Raw genomic sequence first — 19,960 nt, 5'->3', positions numbered from 1 at the left:
GGGGGGGGGGGGGGGGGGTGGATCACAAAGTGTGAAAATGTAATGGTGACTAACAATTACCATTTTTGGCCGCCGTCGCAGCCACTGTATCCGGGCCCACTTGACGCTACGACCACCACGATTAAGGCAAAACCAAAGCCGGCCAAGGCCAAGACACTTCAGTTGATATGAACGTTAAAATATTTATATATAATATATACAAATATTTTAATAAATATAAAATATAAATATATTTTTTTTCTATATAATATATATATTATATAATATTAATGTTTGTTAATATGTTCATAGCCCCTCAAACAGTGAGGCGAGAGCAGTCGCCGTGACGTAACTTGACATTAGTACTTAAAAGGTTACTTGTAGGCACTTTTATAAATTCATAAAAACGATTTGGTGGTTAAATTTCGTATCGATATAGTTGACGTTTAGATTAAGATACTATGTACTTACACCGAATTGCGGAATAAAAATTCCTGCAAAAAAATCCCCAGACTACAATATTACTCACACCAACACATGCAAATTATTGAACTTTGTGTCAAATTATCAAGTTTGTGAGTGGAAAAATACATATTCCAAATTTTTCGAATTCGGTAAGCCACAATATTAGGAGACAATCTAATAATTAACAGAGAGTTAACTATTGTTTGATAAATATTTTATTATTTTTATTATTTGACAAATGATTGGACGTAAACTATCATTAAAACTATTTGCATATTATGTTTTTAACTGAGTACTTATCTAAATGAATTGACTATTATTTGATAATTATTTTATTATTATTTAACGTACTCGAAATATTTTTTTTTTTACTTTGAGTACCTACTTCATTAACTATTGTTTGATAATTATCATTACTTTTATTTTATAATATTTTAAATATTTCATCTAAATACATGTAAAGTAAAACTTGTAAAAACGCTTCCTAATAATATTTCATTTACATTATAGTAAAAATATTAAAAAAAACGTAGGTATGTAATATTTTAAATTTTCAATCCTTAGCTATAAAAATTGAACATTTTCTATATTTTAAGTCTTTATTACTAAACTATATAAGTATATAATTGTAATTAAATATTAATAATGTTGGTAATCACACTAGATAATTAAAGTTAAAAAAAATATTTGTTTAATAATTTGCATGTGTTTGTGAGTAATATTGTAGTCTGGCGAATTTGTTTTCCTAGGGACTGGGATATTTTTTTAATAACTATTTTACTGTATTCTCATTTTTCTAAAATAAAGACTGATGTATTTAGTTTTTAGTGATAAACCAAAAAAAAAACGCTCCACAGTAGTGTAGAAAAATAGCCTAACTTGAACGCCGTATAGTCATAATTTTCAGGTTTCGGTTTCATGAAAAACACCTAAATACTTTGAATTTATGTATCCTACTTTAAATACGTTATGAACACAATTTTTTTTACAATTGTTTGTGGTTCACGTTGTCATAGTTTGTCAAAACCACGAGAAAATGCATAAACTATTCTGTAGTTAAAATGTATAAAATTTTTAGCTAAGGCTTGAAAATATAATAGGTACAAGGTTCCTCATAAGTTGTTATTCTAGCTATTTAAAAATATTATTTAAATTTTTTTTTAGACATTTTATTTTCAAATTTGCATGCAATTAGATATTTAAACAAAGAACAACGATGAGAGTTGTAATTTGATTGTAATTCAAAAATATTTTCCGAGCAGATGTGAAACTTTTACTTATGTTATTATATTTTTTATATACTCAATGACATTTTCAAAATATTAAAAACAATTTTATGCTATTGCTTATATTTTGCGAACACTTAAATTGTTTTCCGTCACTGCTCGTATACGGTGTGTAATTGTGTATCTGTAGTGATAGATTTGTACCAAACGGGGGAATGTGAGAGGATTTGGATGTTCAACAAGACAGTTAGTTAAACCGAGTACAGTTTAACGTATATTTAAAATAGAACAAGATTTAATATAAATTATTTTACTTTACCGATGAGCTGCAGACAGCAACAATACACGGAGCAAGTGATCAAACGATACTAGGCTTATGCCTAGCAGGCCGAACGATTATATTATAAAGGTTTTTGTTTACTCATCAAAATTTCAAATAGTTATACCTGTACATGGTGGGACTCCGTAATATTACAGAACGATTTAAAGATAACACGTGCGTCTGTGATATATTTGTAATATATAATAGTATACGTAATATTATAATTATAAAAATATGAAAACTGTAATGGGGTTCCACACCATTAAAATAACACGAACCAATTCACACCGTATAAGATAAACGGTAAGTCGATATTGACTTAAAAGTTAATAACAATAGACAATAGTATTTTATTATGTTATAAAATACAATACATATTTTTTTTTATTCATGGTACAGCATTATTAATTGCAAGGTTATTAGCTTACAATAAAATAAATATTTGCTACATGTAAATAGATTATAATATATTATACTATTTTAATAACATAATAAATACATGTTTTCTGCAAAAATTAATAGAATCTACTGTATGACTAATACATAGAAAAATAAACTTAGTAATATAGGTTGACAGACCTTTTTTTATTTTGCTTATTAACAAGTATAATAAAATTCCTCAATAAACCGTAATGTTTTTCGCTATTTAAAAACAAATCTATGAAAAAATCCATGGTACTGCTGGTACTTCCGGACCTCCGGTTGGGAAACACTGTTATAAATGAAGGAATCTTATTACAATTTCAGCTATTTGCACTTCAAACTTATTTACCAATGTAAAATATCTAGATTCTAGAAGCACCTTAATTCTTGTATTAGTTTGTTTAGTTGGTGTCTAACCTAACTACATGTCTTTGCATGAGCACCGATAATAATACAAAATATGGGTCATGGAGAGAAATGTTGAATGCATTATAGTCATAGGTAACGTTGACCGAGAAAAAAGTGTCAACGAATTGGTGAATCACATTGGATAAACTCAGGATCTAAAAATTTAAAAATAAAACCATTTGCGTCAGTATTTCTTTGTAATTCCAATAAAAATGATTTTCAATTTTGAAATTTACAATGAATTCGAAATTATAGTTTTCGCCACAACTTATTTTACGGTCGATGTCCTCAATCCAGAATGGTAGGATGTTATTTGGACATATAACTTTCATTACTTATGAATTTATGATATAAAACAATGCATAATAATATACAGGTTTATCAAAATATTGCCTATACTTTATTTACACGGGCGTTTTTACATATTATATCTACAAATAAAAAAAAGCAGGTACCTACCTAAGTGGATGTAGCTCCGCTGTACACTTGGTGACAAGTGGATAAATGTAATGGATGGTAACATTTTAATTCGATGATATAAAATCATTGTATGCGATAAACGATGCTGAGCGAAGACGGTCTGTAAAATATTTGCGTAGAACTTTGTCTTACATTTTCAACCCTTAGTTAATTATAGAAGTTGAAAATTTGAAAAATTAAAATATTTGTACATTTTGAATGATATGCATTTTGTCAACATTTGAACTTTAAATGCATATAAATAAAAATCGTGTTTATGTATTTTTAATATTTTCAACTGATATTGTAAATATATATCAGGAAACTTGAATTACATTTTCAAGGTTTTTACCCAACAAATAAAATTTAATTGATAATTAAAGAAAAAAAACTTTATATAGAAAATGTCAGCCAAAAGCTCAAAACGAGTCAAAATATTTTGAAAATTGTATCAAGTACATATGTATATGTATGTATATACGTATATGAATTGATAATATAGACATATGGTCTATTATGGTGTAAGCTTCAAGTATCTGAAGTTATTCGTTTTTGAATTACAACAAAATAAGAAAATCGCTATATGAGAAATGGAGTGAATATCCAATGTTATACAAATTTAAACTTCAAACGCTCATAAAAATTGAATTCGACTTAAAAGTAGAATTTTTTTTTTTTGCTTAACCTAGACAAACTTATAAGGATTTTTGCATTCAATTTTTATATCTTAGATAAAAAAATAAAAAATGTTATGAATTTCTAACTCAAAATAATTTGCAATTTTCCGTAGATCTTACAAAATTCTAAATTCAATCGCTCATAAAAAATTACTGTGGATTTCGCTCAACTTTTTTTTAATTTCCACTAACAACAACTTACGAGGAATACCTTGTAATACTTTTTCAAGTTTTGCAAAAAATTTTTTATCGTTATTAGTTAAAAAAAACAAATTAAAAATTTCATATGCCTATAAATACTTTAACATGAGTCAACATTTTATGGTGTACAGAAAACGCAGAAATAAACATTCAGTAAAAATTTCATGTATCTACTATATTTTTTTTAGAGTTGCATCAATAACTAAAATTGATTATGTCAAAAACCGGGTTTCTTTAAAAATTCACGTTTTTCTTTAATTTGTTGTTCGTTCTTCCTTCTGCGTTTGAAAAATATTTGGTATTTGTTACTTTTGACCAACTAAAGTACCGACTAGATTCACTTTCCTTCCAGAAAAGATGGTGTTGAAAAAAATCGAAGCATTTTTGACGTCCCAAAACGTGATGTCAGACACAAAAAAACACACATCATTGTAAAATGTATACATTTTATTGCTCCGCTCAGAATATAAAACATAATATTAGAACTACATTTGAGTTATTACGAAGATATTATGATGAATGATTACAATACTTATGAGCTATAAGTTTTGTAGAGATCCTATATTTACTATTATTTTAAAGGTTTTATACGATTTTAGTTGGAATTTCAAAAATAGTTCCGGCAGTCTAGTAAAAGATGCTTTTTAAAAGCATTCAAGCATAGATTTAGATACTTGTTTTAAAAAGTATTTAAAATATGTATTTAAATACTCAGTAAAAAAAGTATTTGAGTACCAATACAAATATTTAAAGAAAGTAGTTATAGCGATACTTTAAAATTGTTTATACTTATAAATACATTGTCTTACCTTATAAATGAATTGAACCAATTTTTATGTTTTACGTTAATTTAATAGAGCATTTTAACCCGTATTATTTGGTGTAACTATAAAATACTCATTTCATTATTTTGTCGAAGAATAATTTTCAACTAGAGTGTGATGCACAGTAAAAATATTTATAATTATTATTATAATAAATTATCATTGTTTATGTGATAAAAACTAAAACTAAATAAAAAATCTATAAATTTAAAAGAATAAGTATATGATTATATAAAAATTAGTAATTGATATTTTATACAGACACTTTAAGAAAGTTTATAATTATTATTATAATAAATTATCATTGTTTATGTGATAAAAACTAAATAAAAAATCTATAAATTTAAAAGAATAAGTATATGATTATATAAAAATTAGTAATTGATATTTTATACAGACACTTTAAGAAAGTATTTAAAATACGTATTTGAATGCTTTAACTTAACTACTTTACAAGGCTGAGCATTAGATACGTAGAAACAACTACAGATATACATGAAAAATAAATAAGAAATAATAACTGATAAGTGTAATAACATTAGAGGATGTTGTAAATTCACTTTGTGAAGGGTTTTAAAATTTAAATGTTACAAATTAAAATATAATTAAATAGGAAGTGATGCTATGTTGCTTTTTTGGTTCGCTCGCCAATTCCTCTAGGTATGGTACCATTTACCATGTTGATTGAAAATAAAAACTGAAACGACATCATTCAAGATGTTTTATACTTTTATCTAAAATAACTATTTATAAAATTCTATAATAATAATTAACCAAATATTTCAATACTCATGATGTCATTTTTTCCATGCCAATAATAATTATAGAGCACTGGAAAAAATTTTGAAAACTTTTTTATATAATACAGTGAATAATGAGTAATGACTAATGAGAGATAGGTACATTTATACAGAGTAGGTTTACGAATGTATAACCCGTCCGTGGCAATTCCAATTGTGTTATAACGAAATTGTATTACGTAAAAACTGTTTTTGTAAACCGGAACAACATTCAACCATAACCATCCAACAAATATTTGTCATATTATGGCCAAGTTATTATCATAAAATAGAGAAAATCTTTTTCTGAATCGATCGTTTTTTGTGTTCTTATATCTCAAATCAATAATCGTATACAATTAAACAAAATACTTGAAAACAAATGTTTAGTCAATTAAATATTTAATTATTATGTAATAAATAGTTCTGATATAGTAAAGTTAAGGAGTACCTCCACTGCGACGATACAAATTTTTTTAACGAGAATAAATCTTTGCAGATGCTCGTTTTCTTGGCAATTTTAGTTTATCTGAATCAATATTTTAAAGTGTAGTTTCTGTGTTATTGAAATGTATACAATAAGAATATAGGTAGGCCTTAAAAATGGTGTTACAAAAATAAAAAAATATATGTAATTTTTGATCTAGTATTTGATAATATATTCCTGCATTTTTGTAATTTATAAAATGTTGATTAACGTACTTTTTTGATGATTATGTAAAAGTTAGTTTTTGTAAAAAAAAATGTAAGTTACAACTATAAAGTAGTAGCTGAATGCCCGAATACATCAATAAAAATGAGGGAACGTAGGAAACTCGCTCTGCTGTACAGTAGGAGTCGAGTGTATCAACTTGTCATTGATTAATTAATTCCAGCAAAAACAACTTACGAGGAACCTTATTTTTTAATTTTAGAGCATTTTAACAGATTTTTTTTAATGATATTTGTACAATAACAATTTTAACTGTCTACAAATAGCTCAAAAAGGGACACTCTATTAAAAAAACATTTTACCATGCATAAAATGATAATAGAAATATTTGATAAAATTTGTCAAGTTCCAATCTACGGCTAATTGTTCTTAAATTACAACAAAATAAGAAAATCTTGCCAACATAGTTTCAAAAACTGATTGTTTGTTGAAATATTTATATGACAGTTTTGAAATTTCCATAACAGACTTAATTTTCAAAATATTTTATTTAGAGCTATTTATAAGCATGAGAGAATCTCGATTATTCAATATAGTTTTTTTTTGATTATTTTCGATGAATAATTTTTTTGTCAGTCAAAAAACTCGAAAATGTAATACAAGGTTCTATATCAGTTGTTTTTAATGTATTTAAAAAAAACTCCCATCGTTGTAAAACCAATACATTCATCACTTCGCTTAGAACCAAAAAAAAGTTAATTAATAATGAATAGGTACTATATATGTTATATTATGAGATATAAATATATGATTAATCTATGGTTAAAATATCAATAAAGAAAAGAAAAAAAAATATTTTAACTAAACTTTAATTTTTCAATTATATATTGACCAGATACAAGAATTATGGTAAAAAAAATATATGTGTTACAACTCGTCTGCGAAATTATTTTTTAAATAGGTACAGTGAATTATGATTTCAATTAAATTCCTTATTCCTTGGTTTGAGTAGTCGAGGTGGTTGAATCAAAACTAGTGGCTAAAAACCCGGTTTCTGGTCCTGTACAGTGTTTTTAATTTAAAATATTTTACATCTTTATACTTTTAGTTCAGCGCTATCATATTGAACATGGTACCTTTATTTGAATTTAATTTAAATATTTAAATATTATATGTTGTGCGATAAAGATATTTTAAACATTAATTAAAGATGAACATTTTCGTTTTAAAAAGAATACTTTCTAATTAAGTGGATGCTATTGGCTATTGCTACATTTGTCATTTATACTAAATTGAAGAACAACAAATTTAAATTATGCCACAAGGTACAAACCCTTTCACTGCAAACAGTGATTGTTGAAATACGGTACTTCGTCACACCAACACTTAAATAGTGATAGTAAATAAATTTACTATAATTACTATAAATTTTGATAGTTTAAATAATAATGAAACTTCTGTAATTTTTATTACAAAAAAGAAGTTTAAAAAAAAATTGAAATTATTAAGTTGACAAAATCTTTAAACATGTTTTTTATTTAAATTTGGTAAGTCATACGCTTCACCATAGAGACTAAACTTCGAATTAAAAAAGTTGGTACAATTTTCTGTACCAGGAAATTTGACTTGCAAGTTGCAAAAAAATCCTGAAGCAAATAAACAATTTACCATGGATTAATTATTTAATTGCGGTATCTAAAGCAATCAATTAGGTAATTTGAATTTGAATACCTCTCAAGTCTCAACCTATATGGCATAAAAATTAATTTTCTCCAAAAATATTATACATTTTGACATTATGCATATAGATTATATATACCATCATATATTATAAATGTGTTTTCAAAATCTTAACAATGTTGATGTCTATAAAGTATAAAATAATAACTTTGTCCAAACATTTCTCAATAAAAACTTTTAAGTTATTTAAGGTTCTACTATCTACATTGTATGGTTCGATAATTTAATATGTCATATTGAGTGTTTAAATGGTAGACAATTTATAGTTCGTTATTGAATTTTAGTATAAATGTAGTTCTGCTAATTATTAAATTTTAGTGGTGATTCTTATGTTCATTAAAATCGAAAAATGGGTTAACAGATTGCATTCAATTTTTTTATTTACCTATTTGATTGTTTGTTTATCATTTAAAATTTTAATACCTATGACAGCCGACAGGTAACCTTACCATATTGGGTGTACTCGTGTGGGGGTCAGTGGAGTATAGCTATATTTTATTATTTTATTATTAGTGTACAATATTCACTAGTACATTCGGGCACAAAGCTAATAATATACGTAAATTATAGGATAATATAATATATTAATATGATATCTTGCGCTTAAAATGTTAATGTATATTGCGAATACAGTACATCCCTACCTACATACCATAAACGAATTAAAAACATAGGTAATAAAGTATTTGAAGAACACCAGCAATAATTAATAATGTGAACATTTTATTGAGAACTGTTGCAGGTGCTAGATATTTCTTCGAATCATAGTGGATATTTGACTGTTTTTCTGATTATCTGAACAATTTAAGAGAATTTATAAAAAATATCTCCATTTGATACGAACTCTATACAAGCAAGTACAATAATTATAGTATTTCATAATAATATTTTCTACTTTTCCGTTAAAATTAAGCAATAATATTTAGTAAATCCAAATACCAATTATAGGCAATAGTTCCCTAGATTTACTAAGAATCTAAATGAAATATGAATATGAATGATTCCTAGGTACCTACCTGTATAATTATATAACGCAGCAAGCGATAGCCAATATTATTAAACAAAATTGCGCTTTTATAATTAATATAAAACGTTCTATGTATATATTTAAAAACGTATTTGATTCGTTAAATTGTATTTTAATTTTAAATAACGTTTAGGTATATTTTGTTTTGGTTTTAAATATGTTTGGTCTTATTTTTAAACTTAATGGCTCAACACATCTTTATGTAAGCACAGAAAATATTTGTACTTTATTTCAAAACAATATTTTAATTTATGCTTGTGCCCACAATATCTCTAAGTGTAAAGAATAAGTATAATTTATCGAATACGATACAGATTTGTACTCCTCAAATTACGTTCATAGAAATACCTAACAATTCAATTTACGACCTTCGTTCTTCGTATCATATATCACCTCTTTATGACAATGTTGGATAGTATTGATATTATTTCATTACTTAAAATAAAGACAAGTATCTATCTAACATTTTCTTTATCAATAATAAATCTATTTAACTCGTATTTATTAAGCTGCTCGATAAAAACTATTTTAATTAAAATAAGTGTAATAATCATGACTAGATTGTAGAATTTGTACATTATTTTTTTTTTGAGTTGTCCTAGGCTCTGGAGTCTAGAGATACATAATTTGTCAATATGTTTAAGTAACCCATAGGCAATAAGTAAAAACATGAAATTTTTGGTTACATATTTTTGTATGTTTTGATGTTATTTGGCTATTTTTGTATTTTAGCACTATTTTACGCCAATGTTATCATTTCAAAAAACTGCTAATGTTGGTCTGCTGAAGTATACAGGTATCAAGTGTACCTCGCCATTGAGTATATATCACTGTAATAGATGTGTTAAATTTGAATTCAATGATAGATTATAATATGGAAATCTTACTATACATATTTATATTGCTATCTGATCCTTATACATTTTTATAACCAATTGGGAATATGTATACAATTCAGCCAATTCCGAATTCGGTTGACTTTTTAAAAATGAGTACAATAAAATTATACATGGTATGTTTATCGTTATGTTTATGTCAATTGATTAATTATTTTTTTTTTATTATACACAATTTATATTAGATTATAAATTCATAAATGAAGCATTGTATTCGTTCAAATCATTAAATTTTGACTAACCAAATTGGAATAGATGTCCGTATGATACATTTTTAATATGGATTAATTAATTGATTAATTATATTTATTCTTATTATAATATGCTACTGTCCCAATCAATCTTCGAATCCATCTTTAAAACTTCTCGACCAAATGAAGGATATGATTGACGATTGTACAAAACCATCAATCACTAACCAACTTGAATTTACCAGTCTCCATCAACCCTATTATTCCAAATACCTTGTTTTAATTTTTTCTTCTTATTTTACGGTAAGTATTACATACTGTATTTTCCAATGTAATTTTCTTGCTAGCCATAAGTGATAAGTCATAACAGTGATAACTGATAATTAATATTATAATTTAATAATTTATAGAACTATGCAGTTATTGCCAACCTTATACATCAGCTAGCTTGCTGGCTATAATAATAATAATTTTTTTTTAAATCACGAAAATAATTAATTTTTAATAGAATAATCAACAAGATAAATGATTTTATCCAGTATATGAGCATTTTGATAGAAATTCAAAGATATGTACCGTCCCATACCGTTTCGCTTAAAAAGAAATAGGAAAAGTAACATTTCTGAAAAATGTATTAAGGCCCATCGTCACCTTACGTTCTTTCTCGCCCAAATCGAGCACTGGGTATAAATTGCTTGAAATTAAACTAAATATTTCGAAAATTATGTGTATATGGTAAATAATAATAACCTCATGTCGAGTTCCATAAACAATCACTGAGCATTTAACGAATTTTAAATAGTGAACTAATGGTCAAACATGATTTATAGTGAGCCATGGGCTATGATTGGCCCATTAAATTTTATTTGAGCATTTAATTAATCGATTTTTCAAGAAATCCGACATTTGTAATTAGAAACGGAAATTTTTAAGTCCAATAATATTTTTTGAATTACAACAAAATTACTAAAATCGTTATTTAGCTTTAAAATACCCAATTGTATCGAAATACTAACTTGAGTCTTGAAATGTCTGTAAAAACAATTGTTCGTTTGTATTTCTAAGATTTTTAGGTTTCTACAAGAACCACTTATGAGTTATGAGGATCCTTGATTTTACATATATAAATCGATGTTTGGCACATATTTTACTTATAGAAAAAGTTAAATATATTTTTTCTAGTAAATAGCAAATAATAATATATATTATTGAATACAAATAGGCACTATATTTTATTGATAGAACTATAAAAGTATTGAAACATTTAAGATTTAAATCAGAAATCAAAACAAAAGCAAAGATGATAGCCGATAAGAATCTAAAAAGTTATAAGCAATATTGATAATTTATAAAAAAAATAAGAATTATGTTTATATTCATATAGACTGTACGATAAATTTAGTACAAAGATGTAAAAAAGTTTTACTGATGATTTAAATATTCAGGATTCTTCCGCTGTATAATTTGAATAAGTACTATACAGAGTGTTTTCTTCCTGTGGTATTTAGGTACTTGTACTCATATTAGGTACCTAACATAATAATAATAATTTTGAAGTGCATAACACTTAACGTCTGTTTTTATTTTTACTATGGTATTATGTCTTGTTATTGGTATAAGTATTAGGCAATTCTTAATTCTATTTAAAATGTTACTTGACCAAAAATACTTATTTTCAATGTAGTAGGTATATAACATATTAATTTATAATATTTAATATTTTTGTACCATTATGTTTATTTCGTGCGACAGACCTTAGTTCTAGCGAGACCTACTACCTATAAAGTACCAGACAATTTGAGTGTATAGGTATATATTTTGAGCGTTCAACTATTTTATTTTTATTTTACTAAAACAGTAATAATAATTTTTTTCAAGGTTACCCCATAAATATTATTATAATTAGGAGGACAGGAGGTATATCATAAACCATCACTCAGAATTGCGCACGATAGTATTTTCTTGGGCACTACAGGTGGTATTTATAAACATCTCTGAACGATCAAATTTTGTTTTGACTACAACTGACTAGACGAATCAAGATTTGAAAAATGATCATGATGAAAAAAAACATGACCATTGAACACGCAACGTTCTAATATTATTTTGATCAGAGAAAATGGACTAATTACGATTTACGAAAACATACGATTACATTCCTAAGTAACTTTTTATAACGTTAAAATCCATGAGATTATATTATGTTCTACAAATTAATGTAATTTTATTTTTTTACCATTCTGTAAACTATAAAAGTACTTGTGCAATTTGGCACCTTATATGTTATATAGGTATGTTTTATACTTCTTGAAAGATTATAATATGTGTGGTGTCCTAGATACTACAGAGTCTGTACATTATAATGACTATAATATAATAGTGTTATAGTATAATATTATAATAGCTAGGTAGGTACGTGTTACTGGTATGTATTATTATAAGTTAATATCAAGCGTGCGGTGGAGTGGCATCTGCAGTGTGACGTGCAATAGTTGTGTTTGATTAATATTTAAATTAAGACCAATAGCCACAGTGCAAATAGGCGGATACGTTGATAGAATATGATAGCGGACCGCATCACCTAGTTGCGGAGACCCGAATTAATCAAATATGTTATGTGGTACCTAAACTAAAAACGGTGTTAAAGTATGTATACCTATATAGATACACGAACGTTTTATAATTTTATATAGTAGGGGCTGTAGAATAATGTAGCATACGACTATACGAGAGTCGCTATACATTTGTCTTCAATTTCAAACCTATTAACTTACACTCAATATACGGAGTAGCCGTGTAGGTAATGAACAAATATGTATTCAGAGTGACGGACATATCGTTAATAATGATAATAGGATACAGAAATAATTGTTTTTCTTATAAGTTGAGTGAATTATACAGTGGTTATGCAGTGATACTATATTAACTGAATATGGATACAAATATTAAATGATTATTGATTTTAGTTTTGCTCCGTAATACATATTACATACATGTCAATAATACGTTAATACTTTATGCCCTCGATTTGAGGGTACATACCTTTATATTGTGTTCGACACGTATGGATAAATAGCGAAACCGAAAAAAGTTACTTTTGGAATGCGAAAAAATTGTGAAAACTCTGGTGGCAAAGAAAAGCTGACCGGGGGGTGGTGATCGATGCTTCCTTGGAGCACGATCGACGGTGATAGTCGCGGTGGTTCGAAGATCGATATCGGAATGCAGTGTATTATATAGGTGAAGATACTTAGATACCTATACCTAATACCTATAGATCGTATGTATGCTATAATATGTAATTCTTAAAACGAGTGTAAACCGCTGGGCTGCAGCTCATGGATTTCAGGTCGTCGAAGCAGCAGTAGGTTGTTTTAATATACGTATTATAGCCGAGATATACCTGGTACACCTAATAATAATAATAATAATAATAACAACAACCGCCGTCTTTAACACCGTCGTGCGTCGTCACAGCGACGGTGGCGGCAGCAGGTAGTAACCTCATAGTCGAAACGAGTTCAGCCTTCTACCGCTCACCGGCTGCACCGCCGCCGCCACCCCCACCAAACCAACCGACCTGGTAACAGCGGTAAGCGCGCCGCCGCTCTCGACGTTCGCCACGTTCAGTTGGAGATCGTCCATCATGTCGTGTGTTCGTTGCGTCTGTTGTGTCGTCGTACGAATGCCGTTCGAAAGTTTTACCGCCGCGCCGCTATAACAACTTTCAGTGCTCATACTAGACTACATTTCATACGCATTATTACTTTACCTTTATTTATAAATATTATTTTCGCGTGTGTGGTGAAAACGGTGATCTTATTGGAATATTATCCATCATATAGACACATAGCAAAATATCGTTCCAGATAACATCATGGCTTACCTGCATTGACGAGTGAGTACAACTACAATAAATGATAATATAATATATAGATGTCAATCTTGGTTCTTGAGAGGGTATATAATAGATATATTATACGGTCTTCTTAAGATAGTTGTACCTAAAGGGTTTTTTTACAAAACAAAAGTGGGGCTACGACTCTCCTGCTATAGCAAACCTCGTACATAGAAAGCTGTGCTTTTCGGGTAACGCATATTTTGCGTGTGAGATTTGATTAACTCGGATCTATGGACTTACCCTAAAGATAACGATAATACCAGTACAATGTCTGTGTGGTATCGATATAATATGTAATTATATCTAATATAATGTCAATCCATCGAGGGTTCGCTAAACGTAACGCGATCCGCGTGGTCATGCACTCTTTCCTGTATTGGAGACTGGCGTTTCTCTCAAAGTACTTCAATTACCATTTGGCACTTGTCTACCCGAAACTTATCGTTTACAACTGTTCCATTTGCAACTCAAGCAGAAAATTGTTTTGAATGTTTATTACACTAAAATATATCGATTGACATTTAGGCACCTACAATGTACATAGTTTCAGTACTATACATTACTATAGTAGAAGTAGATTGCTGATCGACAATGATCAACAGCTGGTTACAGAAGTTTGAAAACATAATAAGGTATAATAATCATTTATAGTATTGTACGCGAGACACAGTTTATCATCAATTAATTGCAATAATTATCAATGTATCAAATCAATGCATTTTTAACATTTTTTCTGTACACAACTACACGTTTATGCATTTATACATTATATGCCTAATGCCCATTACCTACTATTTACTAATTAAATCCTACCCAAGTACCTACCCAATAATTAGTTTCCATTAAAGGTTTCAGTGACTTCTACAGCTGTCTAATGTTCATTATTTTCGCAAATTTCATTCCATTTTTCGCGGTACCCAATAATTGTGCGAATTATCCGGATTGAATTGGTGGGTCTTGGTTAAACATAAATATAATATACTTATGTGCTGTGTACTTAATGCGGTTAATATATTGAAATTTCTTGTATAGTTTTGAGAAAAAAATCAATTAGGCTCTTGTGTTAAGTATTGTGTACCTAACTCAATAGATTTGTGCATCAATACAATATAGACTAAATATTATTTAATTGTAGTTCCATTGATTATAATTAGTATTATTTATAATCAATTGCAGTACTTAGGTACCTAATATCGATGTAATCTTTTAAACAATGTACAAATTCAATTGATATCGTGTATAAAATATAAAAATAAGGATATTTACAAAATTTAAGTGAATTAGTCGAGTTAGTATTGTTTATTTACCAACTTTCTGGTGAAGCAATTTTGTTTTTAGTTACAGTTGTCTTTTAATCACAATACATTTTAAAAGAAACGTGGTTCGTGAAGTACTGTCCGTAGAAAATAGTATATACAGGACGTGTGTTTATTATATTCAGTTTTTTTTAAGATGTTTAGGGATCGGTTCTCTATACTATTAAATACTATCTGATACTACCATACTTTTCGCTAAAATATATAATATCGTTGAAAATAAAATTTTTGGACCATGTCGGACACAGCAGGATATCCAAAAAAATACATAAAGGCATATACTTACGTGATTTTGTGAACAACCACCCTGTCTAATGCTATAAACCATTATTACCTCTACCGACTATGAAGTATAGGTACCTTCAATGGGGGTACCTGTTCAGGAGTTTGTTTCCAGGATTACAATATTCATTTTTAATACAGTTCACCCAGTGTTCAGTCACGTAAGTTCAAATATCACGTTTTGAAAATATTCAACAATAATTTACGTCTACCCGAATTCTAGATAATAAGATATACGGTTGTCTGTTCAGCCGTAATGGTCGTAAAATGTAAAAACTCCATGCCTTATATTGAACAAGTGAAAAAGTCAGATAAAATTGTAAGATCATTTCAATTTGTTTTTATATTATGTTCCGAATATCTGTATAATATAATAATATGAGGTATAATATTATGATTTATATCCATCATATTTCTTTGTAGTATCTACTTTATACATCAGTTCAAATGATGAAACATATATTTTTTATATTTATTATTTTTCTTTTGATTTATAAAACATTATGTAGAGATAATTTTATGAAATAAGCGCATTTATATTTTTAACTAACTGCTAAAAACAATAAAAAAAATACCTTATCTATAAAATATATAAAATATACCAAAAACATAATATACATTATAACATAGTTTAACATAATATATAAATCATAAATGTTTGAAATTGTTTTCGTCATTACTATTTTGTGATTGGATATAGCCTATAGGTATTTTTGTTGTCTACGCATAGTAATAAGTAATAACTAATAGGTAGTGTATCTTTATAACATAAATTAGGGTATAACAAATTATCATTGTCTTGGAAATAAATTGGTATCGTTTGATCAAAGTCAGTTCGTTCATGTGTGTGTCATTTCGGTAGAAGACCGTTCTTTGTCTGTTAATATCATTTAAATGACTGTAAAATGAACAGCTTTAAATGACCGGATTTTAATTTCAAATTAGGTTTCATACTAATGTTCTTGTAGTAAATTGAACACATTCAATTTTTCTTATTAAACGATTACTGTTGGATTTCGAAGTGTCGGGGTGACGTATTATTATTAACCCCGGGGATCAAATGATTTCTCGATCATTTTTGGCGTAAGATTTGTATAGAAGGTGACAAGCAAAATAGTAATGATAGCTTCCATATTTCACATTTTGTGATGCCGCCTGTACGAGGAAATGTTAAATACATTTTACTACGTGTTTTCATATGTTATGTCTTATGTCAGTACGTTCTAGTGAAACCTTATGTATAGCTACTCGTATATTGCATCTAAAATCAAGATATGAAAACATAGTTATCGTCGTATACTCGTATGTGTGCTACTTGCATAATCCATTCCGTTCCTTGGTGTGCCAAGCGGCTGTATGTATCTCCAGGCGATGCTGAGGCCGCATTTTTTAATGTAGGTCGCCCTATCCTCGATTTCGCCAAACCGTCCGCCGGTTTTTAATAGTTTATATGCTTATCAATTTCGAGTGAGATTAACATTATAGCTATTAAGCGTGAATATTTAGAAGTAAAAAGGTGGTTACTTCTTACTGATTTCATACATAAGTATTTTTTTTTTTTTTTTAGACATGATAATATGCATTTTATACAAAGTTATACAGCAGTCAGCAATAGTATGTGATAAAAGGAAGAAAAACATGTGGGGAGAAATGACCAATTGGTGATTTATGGGTAGTTAGAGTATTAATTTTTTTTTTATTTATTTATTGATACAAGATCGAAGATCCTCAGCATCATGGGAGATTGAGCTTTCAAAATATCATTTAATCGATTTTACTACTTTATTCACAGGGTTATTCGAAAAATAATGATAAATGAAACTCATATACTTAAATAATTAAATTACATACATCAATATGGCATCAAATAAATACATGCAATGTTTCATACTATAGTATTCATAAATAATACCTACATATTATAATTAATTACAATAGGTTAATTGCTAATGATTTTATAGTATTTTAATATTCGTTAATTACAAAATTAGTATACACTATACAACAAAGTTTTTTAATCGGTTGCCTACTATAAATAATAACAGTCAATATATTTTTTGTAAAGGGTTGAAAATCATAGGTTTTTTGTACATAAAACTATAAAATAAATTATATTGTACGGCCTGTTATAAAATATTAAAATATTAGCAAGGTATTGATTGATCTATTTGGTTTGTATACCTATAGATAGCTTATTAATAAGTTATGTCTCATTAATTGTACTGCACTCTATTAATATTTATATTCTTGATTTGATGCTTAAATTGCTTAAAACAGTGTTGTAATTACATGAAACAAGAAATGTAAATTTAAAAATTAATTGTTGTGTCTGTGTATAAATTATATTGTAACTTTTTACTCTTTATAAAATACATCATTTAACAAATATTATAAACTAATAATTTATTATTTGAAAAAACCATGATCGCTTCCAGGATGATTAAATAATCTACTTAGTGATTAAATAGTTTGCCTATTGTGAAACATTTTTTATCCAATATGGTATTGACATTGCAAATAATATAAGCCTTGAAAATTATTTTTCCTTAATAAAGGTTTAGTCACAAATTAACATTTATGATGTATTATACGTCATAATCTCTTAAGACAAAGTTAAAATCAAATTATTGTGGCAGTTTGTTTTATACAATAAGTGAATCGTGTATGTTATTAAATAATATTCTGGATAATACAATTTTATAAAATATATTATTTATACTTCAACCATTTTAAAATTGTACTTTTATCATCGTACATTTTTACTGCTTGAATGCTCAGTTTTAGTGTTTCATCTAGGTATATTTATCATTATCGTTGCACATGTTAGCGAATTATTAATTTGTGGATATTTAACACACCTGATTTTCATAGTAACGGACTCTTGCGTGACATTGACGTCCATCTAGCGAAACTAATGACTAATGAGTAATGGCTATCCAGACTCCAGAGTACCTACCTATACGGATGAGCAAATACAATAACAAATAAACTAACAAAAACCATTCAAAATGTCGTCATCGTATCCGTTTATATTTTATTGTATCATTAAAAGTTATTAAAAAGGGAAGATTGTGTTTGTAAATATTATAACCTGTTGAAAATGAAATCTTTGAATGATGTTTTCTTTCTTGTGAAACGTACGTGTTTAAATTTAACAAAATGCACATAAGTCTTAAATATATTAACTTATGTAAACTTTATAACAAAAATAATATAATAATAACGATGTTTAATATGACGATGTTGAAAGTTGAAACAATATTATTGTCTATGGAATGTTTACACGATATTATACCAGCGTGTATAACGGTGTCTTCGGGTTGTCATTCCTCATCATTATATGAATAAGACGTGTAAACATTGCTGAACACAATCTGTTCCGGTTCATTGTTCGTTTATTGTTTATGAAAATATGAGAATACATTTTTGTAACTAGTTTTTTTTGAACTTTGAGTGAATTTATTCAATTTTTTATAATAAATATATATGAAACTTTATATTATTTTCAAAACATTTAGAAGGTTTGAAATTTAATATCCTCTTTGCATTACAATACCTTATTTTTTTACGATTTTGAATTCAAATTTTATATAAGTCATTATTTGTATGTACATTTAATTATTAATTTTAAATAATATTTTTTATTATAGGTACCATTACCCAACTATTTTATCATTATTTTTTAAATATTTACATGTTATAGAATAAAATATTGAAATATAATCTAATCATACGTGTAGTGCCTGCCTAACCTAATACATATTTTCAACATACCGGTTATTCTATCAATTCGTTAACTTTTAAATCTTAATCGCCAATTAATAAATCTAAATAGTTATAGGGTGGTGTACTGGTGTTTATGTGTATTTGCGTAAACCAAGTGAGTTGTATATATATCCATTTATCATTATTTTACAACTGGTTATTTTTCTCTAAAATCATGAATTTTAATGAATTGAAATTGAAATTTAACCCGGCACAAGCCAAATCTTGTGTAATTACTAAACCAGTTTTTCTTACTCTTTTCTTTATATGTACGTCGTTTTGAACATAATAATTTTATTTCGAAACTAAAAATTGTCCAAAAAATGATTACTGGGTATCTAATTGTGACTGGAATATATTTTAACAAGGATGACAAAAAATTAAAGACACAATAACTGTCAAATCAAAAAAGTTTTTGCCGTGTCAT

The 19,960-nt window shown here is 27.4% G+C and overlaps 1 protein-coding gene across 1 annotated transcript in view; it reads left to right on the top strand.

Moving 5' to 3' along the window:
* The first annotated feature begins 13,897 nt into the window (after nucleotides 1-13,897).
* Nucleotides 13,898-19,960, top strand: part of LOC111031635 (bromodomain-containing protein DDB_G0280777) — a 38,566-nt gene continuing 32,503 nt past the window's right edge. Inside the window, exon 1 of the mRNA XM_022311681.1 lies at nucleotides 13,898-14,167. The gene's annotated coding sequence lies outside the window, so the exon portion shown is untranslated. The remainder of the gene's footprint in view (nucleotides 14,168-19,960) is intronic.

This window comes from Myzus persicae, unplaced genomic scaffold (assembly GCF_001856785.1).
Source record: "Myzus persicae strain clone G006 unplaced genomic scaffold, MPER_G0061.0, whole genome shotgun sequence".
Lineage (NCBI taxonomy): Eukaryota > Metazoa > Arthropoda > Insecta > Hemiptera > Aphididae > Myzus > Myzus persicae.
This window is presented reverse-complemented; position numbering and strand designations above follow the sequence as displayed.